The sequence below is a fragment of the Myotis davidii genome, unplaced genomic scaffold (genome assembly GCF_000327345.1).
Source record: "Myotis davidii unplaced genomic scaffold, ASM32734v1 scaffold453, whole genome shotgun sequence".
NCBI classification, from domain to species: Eukaryota; Metazoa; Chordata; class Mammalia; order Chiroptera; family Vespertilionidae; genus Myotis; species Myotis davidii.
The window spans coordinates 2597884-2608676 of NW_006285234.1; the positions used below are offsets into that span (position 1 = coordinate 2597884).

Below are 10793 nucleotides of genomic sequence, written 5' to 3' on the forward strand. Positions count from 1 at the left end.
TAGGTGGAGGTAGAAGAGGGTATAGCGGGGATAAATGGTGATGGAAGGAGAATTGACTTGGGGTGGTGAACACACAATACAATATACAGCTGATGTATTATAGAATTGTACACCTGAAATCTATGTAATTTAATTAACCAATGTCACCCTAATAAATTCAGTAAGGAAAAAAATCAAATGTGGGGTGAAAATCCTATCTGGGTCTTATAAAATGGGGCTTGTGACACAGGTTTATTTTAACAGTGAACTTTTGGATTACATGAGCTCTAGACATTGGCTATAGAGGGCTGAGATTCCAGGAGGTCACAGTTCGATTCCTGGTCAGGGCATATGCCTAGGTAGCAGGCTTGATCTCTAGTGTGGGGCATGCAGGAAGCAGCCGATCAATTATTCTCTCTCATCATTGATGTTTTTATCTCTCTCTCCCTCTCTCTTCCTCTCTAATAAATAACAATAGTAACAAAATATAACCCATTGAATAAAATGATAACCCATGAGTTCACTGATATAAATGAATGTTTAATGAAGAATAAGATATTCAACTATTTTCAAAGTACCTCCTCATAAAACACTTAATTACAAAGAGAAACGAGTAATTTCACAGTGAAGAAGACTGATAGACCCAGAATTCATCAAGTGATCAAAGGGAACACCCTTTGATAAAATCATATTTCACTTGATAAAAAGCTGCAAAAGAAAGAACACAGCTTCAATTCTGTGAATTCCAAAAAATGCATGACTTGAATCTAATCACAAGGAAGCACCAAACAAATCAACTTGAAGGGCAGTCTACAAAATTACTGACCTCTCATCTCTAAAAATATTAAGGTCATAAAAGTCAGATATTAAGAAACTACTCCAGAATGAAGGAGAATAACGAAACATAACAAATGCCACATGTGATTCTGAACAGAATCCTTTTGCCATAAAGGATGTTATTAGGATGACTGGACATCACTGTTAATGTCTATATATATATATGATTTTTTAAAAATCCTATGTTTGAGGCTAAAGAGCTCTTTCAACAATCAACAAATTGCCATGGGATAAGGAGAAAAGAGAAACCAGGCAGTGCAGAGTATTCAAAACCTCGGGAGTAGATGAGTTAGAAACATCAATGAAGAGAGAGAATCAAGGATTGGCATGCAGAAACCAAGCCCGCAATCTGGGCATGTACCCTTGACTGGAATTGAAACTGGGACCCTTCAGTCCACAGGCCGATGCTGTATCCACTGAGCCAAACCAGGTAGGGCTAATATCTTCATTTTGATGACTGTATTATGGTTATCTAAGACAGTGTCCTCATTTACAGAAAATATAAAGTATTTCAGGTATTCAGTATTCCTGGGTGTTAGGGCATCAGGTTAGTAACTTACTCTCAAGTGGCCTGGGGAAATGAAGACATTGGTTGTACTATAATAGGCATTTTTGGTAAATTTGAGATTGTCTCAAAATAAGAAAAAATTATGCAATAAAGAATAACTTTCTTCATCAGCTGTTTTTCCCTGAACATAAATCACATACATAAGACAGAATGACTGCTTGATTCTGGACCTTTATTAATTTTCAGAGTAATAATTTGGTGCCATAGCAATTTCCAATGATAATTCAGGTAAGGTATCAATTTGAACTAAGATATTTTTATATTTTATGTACTTCCATCAATTGCAGTGATTCTTTCTGATTCTGCAATTTTTTTCTGCGTCCTTTTGTCACAACTGCAGTGGTCAATAGTGTTCTTTCAAGATGTTCCAGGTTCATCATTTACATTTCCTGTCCCAAACCTAGAATCAATTTTTGGACCTTGAAACACTCAGAGGAGAAATTCTTACTTAATTCTTTTTGAAAATGAGAAGAAAATTCTGAACATCTTGTTTCCCAACCCCTTAGTGAAGTTGGACATTTTTTCCTCCTTCAAACATCTGACCGACCTTGAATTCCTTCCAAGCGGAATGGCAAACCAACAAGAGGACACCCAAAGTCAAGCTCTCTGGGCATTACAAATACCTGCTTCTCAGAGGGCCTGGGCAGGAGGTGTCTGGGGAGAGGCATTCTAATCCTTTTACTTCCTTCCATCAGAAATCCCTCCTCAGGTTTGATAACTTGCTACAGAGATCACAGAATTTAGGGAAATGCTTCGATGAGCTGGTTTATTATAAAGGATATGATAAAGGATACAGATGGACAGCCTGATGAAGAGGTACCAGGGCCAAGTCTGGAAGAGCCCCAAGTGCAGGAGCTTCTGTTCCCCTGGAGTTGGAAAGTGCCACTCTCTGAACCCCTGTGGTTAGGGTTTTTATGGAGGCTTCATTATAAGGGCATGACTGATTCAATCACTGGGCATCAGACATTGGTGATTGACCTCAAAGAAACCCTCTTCCTGCCCAGGAGATCAGGGCTAAAAATTCCAACCTTGTAATCAATCATATGGTTAGTTCCTTGGACAACCAGACTTCACCTCCAAGAGTTACCTCATTAGCATAAACTCAAGTATGGTTAAAAGAAACTTGAATAACAAAAGATGTTCCCTCTCACTCGGGAAACCAAGGATTTCAAGAACTCTGTGCCAGGAACCTGGATGAATATCAAATATATTATCTCTAATTATGTCATGTTACCACAATGACTAAGTTTATTACAACTTTTTTCATCCCAGGCACTGAGAGACAGATCCTCTGAGTCTACCTGCTTATTTCTTTAACAGAAGAATTTATAAGTAGTAAGCAGGTCAATTTCCAGAAGTACCTCATCTAAAGCTAGAGATAGCCAATGCTGTATTCTTCATTCTAGTCTCCCAATACTCAAATTTAACCTTCTTTATTCTGATATAAGAAAGGCTAACCCCAAAACCACACACCAATGCCAAAGGGAATCCATTTTTCAGGGTAGGCCCCACTGAGAAGGCGACATTTGAGCAAACATGTGAAGTAAGAGAACAAGCCATGTGGTTTTCTGGGAGACAGGATTCCCAAGCAGAGGAAACAGTTTGTACGAAGATCCTGGGGTAAGGATGTGCATTGAACATTTGTGAAATAATAAGAAGGCTACCATGACCAAGGTGAAGAGAGAAGGCTAAAGAAGTAATGTGAAGGTCAAAGGAGACAGCACCTGGGACCTCGTAGGCCATTTTAATTAAGCACGTAGGCTTTTACTCTAAATGATATGGGAAATCAACTATGATTTTTGGCAAGAGGAATGGCTTTATCCAATTTATGTTTTAATGGGATTGCTCTGGCTGCGATGTGTTAGGGTTGCTGAAGGAAGACCGCACGAGGCCAAAGTGGTAAGGGATTATAAATGTATTAGATCAACTGGCGCCAGCACCCAGGGACAGGGAGTCAGAGATTTTTAAAGAACTCTAGGCAGGCTTTTTCTTGGCAGAGCATTCTCTTGGCAGGTCTGGATCCTAGAAAGGTCCAGGGGGAAAGAGAAATGGTCTTAGCAAGTGGAATGTGGTCTAAGCGAAAGGGAATGTCCAGTTGTGAAGTGGTCTAAAGGTCAGTTCCCAGAGGAGGGGATGTTGATTCAATTATTTGACCAGACCTAACACTGTGTTCAGTACAGACTGAAGGGGAGCAAGGCATAGACACAGAGAAACCAGTTAGGAAGCTATTGTAATAATCAAGATGAGAGGCGATGGTGGCTAAGACAAGGGTGATGGTAGTGAAGGAGGTGAAAAGTGGTCACATTATGGATATCTGTAAAAGCAGAGCCACCAGGATTTGATGAAGGACTAGACATAGATGCAAAGGAGAGGGAAGAGTCACGGATAATCATTAGGGTTTTGGCCTGAGCAAGTTAAAAGGTGGTTCCATCAACTGACATGATGCAGGCTGTGAGGGAAGTTTGGGGAAAGTTGCTCAAGAGCTCCGTTTTGGACAAATCTGGTTTGAGATGTCTACTACACATCCAAATGGAAGTGTCAAATAGGGGGTTGAATATGTAGTTCTGGAATTTGGGAGAATGGTCTAGCTGGAGACACATATTTGGGCGTTTTGGTAGGCAGAACAATTACCCCCAAAGTTGTCCAAGACCTTATCCTCAGAACCATATTACCTTACTTGGCTAAAAAATAAATAAAAAAGTAAAAGGCTTTGCAGATGTGATTACGGGTGTGGATTCTGAGATGGGGAGATTGCCCTGGATCATATGAGTGAGCCCAATCTAATTAGATAGGTCCTTACAAGCGGAGACCATTTCTCAGCTGCGGTGAAAGACAGAGAGCTGAGGAAGAAAGAAGGGTCAGAGAGATAAGATTATTAATTGCTTTAAAGGTAGAAGAAGGGAACCACAAGCTAAGGAATGGAGGAGGCCTCAAAAGCTGGAAAAGCATCCTCTCCTCCCCACCCCCTCCCCCCCCAAAATAATAATTTTTCCCTAGAGCCTACAGAAAGGAATGCAACCCTGATGACAGGTTATTTTAGCCCAGTGAGACCCTGTCAAATTTTTAACCTAAAGAACTGTAAGATAATATATTACATAGTGTAGTGTTTTTTTTAAGCCACCAGGTTTATGGTAATTTGTTACAGAGCAATGGAAATCTAATGCTGGCATCATCAAATATATAAATGGTGTTTAAATCCATAAGGATAAGATGATCAGAGACAGAAATAGAAGAGGTCTTGGAACTAAGCTTTGGCAAATTTGAATATTAAGTCGGGGAATTGGGAAGGCCCAACAGAGATGACTGAGGGAGTGGACATGAGATAGCAAGAAAGCAGAAGAAAGCAGTGTTCCAGACACCAAAGGAGGAGTCTGTGTCACCTGCTGCTGAAGGGTCAAGCAAGATGAGGACACAATTAGGAAACAAGACAGACAGACTCAGGGGAGCATGCGTGCTCAGGCCAGCTAATACACACAGGGAAAAAGTGGACCCTGGTCCTCATTATTCAAGATACATAAATGGGAAAGACACATGAATGATACCCACCCAGAGTGATGAGTTTTTCATACACAGGGACTCAAATCACTAACAAACCTGGCCCATCTAGTTCTGGAATGTTTCCAATCAGATAAGCACTCTTAACATGGGGGAAGGGAAGGTGTGACAGTCGACAGGCAGAGCAGGAAGGAGGGAGGAACTGGAAGACTTCTGCCTGCCTTCCTCCTACAGACCTACACTGCTGTCTTTCCTTTCACCATATAATGCAGCCTTAGTCCTCCAAGGCCCTAATTTGTTAATTGCTCTATACCTAAGCCCAAGAGAGTTAACATAATATTTCAAGTCCAGGAAATAGTTTTTTCTTTTTCTTTTTCTTGTCAAAATAAAAATACAGGACTTCCCAGGACTTGACATTTCATGTTTAAGTTAGTAATCATATCAAGGCAGACAGTAACAGCTGTTCAAGGCCAAATTCTATCCTATTTTAAATAATGGCCCCTTCAAAAATGTCCACATCCTGGTTCTGAGAAACCGTGAATGTTAACTTAGATGGAAAATAAGACTTTGCAGATGGGATTATATTAAAGGTTTGGGGTTGGGGAGGCTTTCCTGGGTTCTCCAGGGGGCTCAATGTAATCACTAGAGGGAGGGAGGAGACCATATTAAAGAGTAGGAGATGTGACAACAGAAGCAAGAATCTGAAGTCATTTGAGGAAGGGGCCATGAGCCAAGAAATGCAGATGGCCCCTCAAAGCCGGAAAAGACAAAGAAACAGATTTTCCCCTCGAGCCTCCAGAAGGAACACACACCTGCCAATAGTTTAGTTTTAGACTTTTGATCTTCAGCACGGGAAGATAATAAATGTGTGTTGTTGTAAGCCACTAAATTTGTGGTCATTTCTCGCAGTCCCAATAGGAAACCAACACAGTGCTCTTTGCCCCTGTCCTTCCGTCCATCCCCAGGACCTGAGGCGGTGATGAATGTTCGCTAAGTGACTTCCTGAAGGAGAAAGAGATTTTCCTCTAAGGATTCTCCTACCTGGCCCAACCTGAACTCCTGACCAGGAGAATCTAGCCTTCCTCAGAGAGAAGCGGACAGAAGCAACCCAGGAGTATCTGGGGTGGTATGTGTTTTCTTAATTGCTAAGTTGAATGGATGGATGTCAGTGTGCCCTTGGAAGATGGGCCAATGCAACCCGAATTTACAGCCCTGGGGCTACCCAGAGGGAGGGAATTGGCTATCTGTACGGCACCAACTTAGGCTCTTTTTTCCATTTCCTATAACAGTGCATTAAATATCATGACTCAGTTGAAATTATAAGCAGCATTAGTAAAAAGATGAGCGGAAATCGTATTTTACAATCTAATTCCTTTATAAAAATTATTTCGTGACCAACTAGAGCCATGAATGCACATACACATACTGCTACTACACACAACTCTACTTCCTCTTTCTCCGAGACCATTATGGCCGGTTCTTTAAACCGGGAATATGATATTTTAGGTATTAGTATCAACAAGGGGATATTTTTCCAAATTAATAAATTCATTACAACCCATAGTTTAGCCACTTAAGAAATGAAGAGCTGAAAATCTAAAAATTGTTTAGGATTCACATATAGCTCATCATGCCAAAAAGAGTTCCCCTTTCTGTATCCCAGTTTCTCTAGCCAGGTTAAAACCCTACAACTTACAAAGCAAAAACTTCAAAAACAGCTTTTGACCTTTTAAGAACAAATATTACATAAGCAGAAAGATGATTACAATCCCAACTAAAAGCAACCATTAAGAACTCAATCTCAAATTCATATACGTCTATATTCTATAATTTATTGGTAGTCGACATAAAGGCTAAATAAATTATTGGGTAGGTCTAAGGTAAATTCAGTCACTGCCCTCAGTCTAGACTATCTGGCTGTGTGATTAGATTGGCAATTCCCGCGGCGTTCCCAGCTTGCCTGGCTTTGCAGCCAAGATTCCCAGGGGTCCTGAGTGGCTTTGGAACCTGAATAAATCACACACTCTAGGGGTCCATGAAAACCGCCAGCAACTCAATTTATTTGTGACCTAAGACAGGATCTTATTGCTTCTCAGATTAACAGTTTAAAATGGTTTGCTTTTCTATCACAAGAGTATTAGTTTGATGTATGAGGCAGTGAGATGATTAAATCTTCGGTGCCATCCAAAGATGTAAATTAACCCACAGCACCTCCTTAGCCATCCCTGTGTGAGCTAGAGATTTATTATTAACTTGTCACTCTCGCATGGTCATCAAAACAAGCAGCACCGTGATTAATTACGCCTGTTTACTTAAGGGTATCTATCATCCCAACTTTTGGGGAATATTACAATGCCCCCTGATTTCTTTGCATGAGGACTTTTAGAGGAGAGGAGAGAATTCCTGTTCTCTCCAAATCATGTCCATGAATATATTTGAAAGAAATATGGCATGTATGTGACTGTATATTGTTCTTTTCATTTTAAGCGAAGCTGCATTTCGCGTTGGCTTTCCTTGCCTTTTCACAGGCATCACATTGTCTGATTCTGCACACCTGGACATCTTTCAAAGACTCTGAAGAGGTCTGGCACTAAATGAACATAAACTCTAAAATTCGCTTTTCGATTCTGTCATCCGCAACTCAATTCAGCAAATACAATATTTATTAGGTCTCTTCTACGTAGCGAGCAGCAAGTGTGAATTTATTTATTCCTTTCTCTAGCCAATATTTACTTCATGTCTTTTATGTGCCAGTAATGGTACTAGGTGCACATTCAATGTGCAAAACAGTGAGCAGTCCTTGCCCCGTGGCGGGTAGAGCCTTGTTACCTGCCTTCCCAAGGCATTCGTCTCTCCATATTATGAACAGGGGAGAATGGAGGGACAATGAGAGCCTGGAAAAAAGGGAAGAAAAGCAGAGAGTATCTCTTCTAAGATAAGTCTGCACAAAAGAGACACCAAATTGAGCCAGGATGAAAAAGACACCTGCACGGTCCATTCCCGCCTCCTGGTCGAGTGTGGGTCTGCCGCACTGAACTGCACTGAAACCATGGCATTTCACCTATTTTTTTCTCCCTGTCACAAATTATCTGGTTTGCTGAATAATCACTGAAGCACAGGAAGTTTTTAAATAAACTTTCAGGCATAGCTGCATTGCCTATGATCTGCCACTAGAAAAACATCACCCTTACCTGTTTAAATTATAGGATGATTACCTGATTTTTTTTTTTTAAGAAATAGGTTCCGGATTATATCCTTGACTCCCTTTTTTAACGTTTTTCATTATGGGAATTGACAGAAATACAAAAAAGATGAGATAATAAAATAATGATCTTCCATGTACCTATCACCTAAGCTCCAGGAATTATCAACATTTTGTTATTCTAATTTTTTTAATGTATTTTATTGATTTTTTACAGAGAGGAAGGGAGAGGGATAGAGAGTTAGAAATATCGATGAGAGAGAAACATCGAATAGCTGCCTCCTGCACACCCCCTACTGGGGATGTGCCCGCAACCAAGGTACATGCCCTTGACCAGAATCAAACCTGGGACCCTTCAGTCCGCAGGCCGACGCTCTATCCACTGAGCCAAACTGGTTAGGGCTTGTTATTCTTCTTTTTATCTATCACATTTCTCTCTCCATATTTTTTTTAGTATTTTAGATAACTTCCCATTGTCATCCCATTTCACCTCCAAATACATCAAGAGTTATCTGAAAAATAATATTTTTTTAAAAAACATAACTATAATATCTTTGTAATAATTAACAAAAAAACAATAATTCCTTAACATCTCCTAATACCTAACCCATGTTCAAATATCCCTGATTGTCTAAAAAAATCATTTGGGATTGAAACAGGATCCAAATAAAGTCTACACACTGGATTTGATTGATGTGTCTTTCATTTACATTTTTTCTCCCCATGTCCTTTTGAATATCACGAAATGATCTTCAATATTTGATTTTTATCTAGAACAAATAAATCCATCCAAACTTAACATATGTTCCTGATGATATCTAATTATGTAACATTTTCCAGAATAGGGTTATCATAAAATTTATATAATTCAAACAAAGAAACTCTTAAATTAAAAGGGGGTGCTATTAATAATTATTCTGGTGTGAACTAAACAGTCACCCTACCAGTACAGATATTAGATGTTAAAAATGAGGATCAGGTTTCTGGTTTCTACCTGGGTGCAGAGAGCTGGAAAAAAACCAGAAAGAAAGTCACCGCCACCCCTACATACATACATACACACATACATACACATACATACATACATAGTTGAACATTCCACAAGTTAACAACTTTTCCTGGATTCATCCAAAGTTGAAGTTGAGAAAAACGTCAACTAAATTAAAATCTGAGGAGAAACAATGCGTATGGGGAGACATGGGCATTTGTTTACTTGAGGCAGTGAACACCAGTAACCAGCATTCACCTAGAATGGTTAACAAGTTGGTAAAGGTTGAATATTGGCTGGTGACAGTCTAGAACCCTAAAGGCTTCAGATATAAGGAGAGTTCACAACATTCACAGGCTTTGCTCTTTACAGATTCCAATGAGCACTCACCAAAAATGATGGCAGAAGTCCTGAGAAGGCACCCCTCATGGCACAGGCTTACGAGAGGGAATGAGCAGCTGCTGCAGGAAGGCCAGGGAGCACTGCCCAGATTCTTCATCTCTATCTTCCCTATAAAAGAAAAAAATCATGGGATGTGGTATACAAAAAAGAGTAATGGAGAGAACTCCACAATGCCAAGAGACAAAATAATCAATGGAACCAGACTTAAATAAAGCTCAGATGTTAGAGCTATCAGATAGGGAATTTAAAATAACTATTAAAAATATGTCAAAGTCTCCTATGTAAGAAGTGGACATCACTCATTGTCAGATTAAGAATTTCAGCAGAGATATGGGAACCATAAGAAAAAATTAAATGAAGATGCTACAAGTGAAAAACAATAACAGAGATCAAGATTGTCATTGGCAGTCTCACCATCAAACTTAACAGAGCTAAGGAAAGAATCAGTGACCTTGAAAATATACCAACTGAAAGACAAAAAAAAGGAGAGAGTAAAAAATAAAAACAGAACTATAAGACAAAATCAAATGACCTAACAAATGTGCAATTAGAATTCCAGAAGGAACACAAAAGACAGAGAGTGGGGTAGAATAAATATGTGAAGGGATAATGATGAAGAATTCCAGAATTAATGGTATACATCAAAATAAAGATCCAAATCACCACAAAGATAAATACCCAAGCCAAAGATAGACATATCATATTCAACTTCTGAACACACAAAACAAAGAGAAGATCTTGAAGGTGGCCAAAGAGGAGGAGGAAGGGAACACATTCCTAGAGGAATAAATATAAGCATTATAACAGCCATCTTGTTATAAACCATACAAACTAGAAGACAATAGTGTGAAAATTTTTAATCATCTATGTTTTTATTAAAAGCATACTAAAACAAGATAGTCATTTATGTAACAACAAAACCCTGTAACAAAAAATACTTATTAAATATTTGATGCATTAAAGTCCGGTACAGTTAATATAGGTTGCTGTCATTGTTCTTAGTTAATGTAACAAGGCAAAAAAAATTACATAAAAGAAATAACTTAAAAGAAGAGGTGAATTTTTTTCTCAGACACCACATAACTGTCAATATACAAAACAGAATAGTATAAACAGGCAAACTTAGAAATACATGAAAGCTCAATTTTCTAGATGTCAGGATAACATTAAACCAATAGCATTTTCGTAATTCAGTAATAAGCAATTAGATAAAACTTGTTTAGCATGAAAACTACAAAGTCTCTAGGAACAATTCTTAAAAATATAGGAAAAATATTTCAACATATAGCTAAAGACTTTATCGACTGATTAATTGATCTTAG

At 38.9% G+C, this 10793-nt stretch overlaps 1 protein-coding gene across 1 annotated transcript in view; it reads right to left on the reverse strand.

Annotated features, from left to right (window-relative positions):
- Window positions 1–10793, reverse strand: part of HYDIN (HYDIN, axonemal central pair apparatus protein) — a 361269-nt gene that overhangs the window by 338905 nt on the left and 11571 nt on the right. Inside the window, exon 2 of the mRNA XM_015558788.1 lies at window positions 9460–9579. The gene's annotated coding sequence lies outside the window, so the exon portion shown is untranslated. The remainder of the gene's footprint in view (window positions 1–9459; window positions 9580–10793) is intronic.